Source organism: Acyrthosiphon pisum, chromosome A3 (assembly GCF_005508785.2).
Source record: "Acyrthosiphon pisum isolate AL4f chromosome A3, pea_aphid_22Mar2018_4r6ur, whole genome shotgun sequence".
Taxonomy (NCBI): domain Eukaryota; kingdom Metazoa; phylum Arthropoda; class Insecta; order Hemiptera; family Aphididae; genus Acyrthosiphon; species Acyrthosiphon pisum.
Window position 1 is genome coordinate 3,139,286 of NC_042496.1, and position 609 is coordinate 3,139,894.

A 609-nucleotide genomic window follows, 5' to 3' on the forward strand; every position below is an offset into this window, starting at 1 on the left:
CCCCCCCCCCCCCACTAACCGAGACAAATTCTGATTGTATCATCGTTCTTAAGTCGGTGAAAATTTCAAAAATTAGCTTGGGTGCTAAACTACATTGGTATGTCGTATTTTATTTCATTTGTCCAATAGTGATAGTGTTTATTGTGAAATAATATTATCTTAGTTATGTACAGCTAGTATAGGGGAGTCGGGTTTTTATGTATTATTATTTATTTCTATAAAATAGACTTTAGTACCTACTTAATACCTAAACATTTTGACGAAATTCGATAACGAGGCTGCAAATTATTTTGTACGTTTTTCAATTTTCGCAGCCAAGATTTGAACATTTTATTTCAAGTTGCTCATAAATTGTTCTTACAAAGTTACAGTAACCTGAAAGTATTAAACCTGAAGACATTTCAAGTACAGATATTTACGAAATTGGAAATTTTTTTTGTTTGAAAAAGATTTAATATTAACGATTTCAGTTATTTTGTTGTAATTCAAAATGTATTATTATTTGTAGAACATGACATTTTTCACCAATACGTATATTATTATTTATTTATTATTGACATTTTAGATTCTGAACGAAGTGATGAATGTATTGATTTTACAATGATGTGT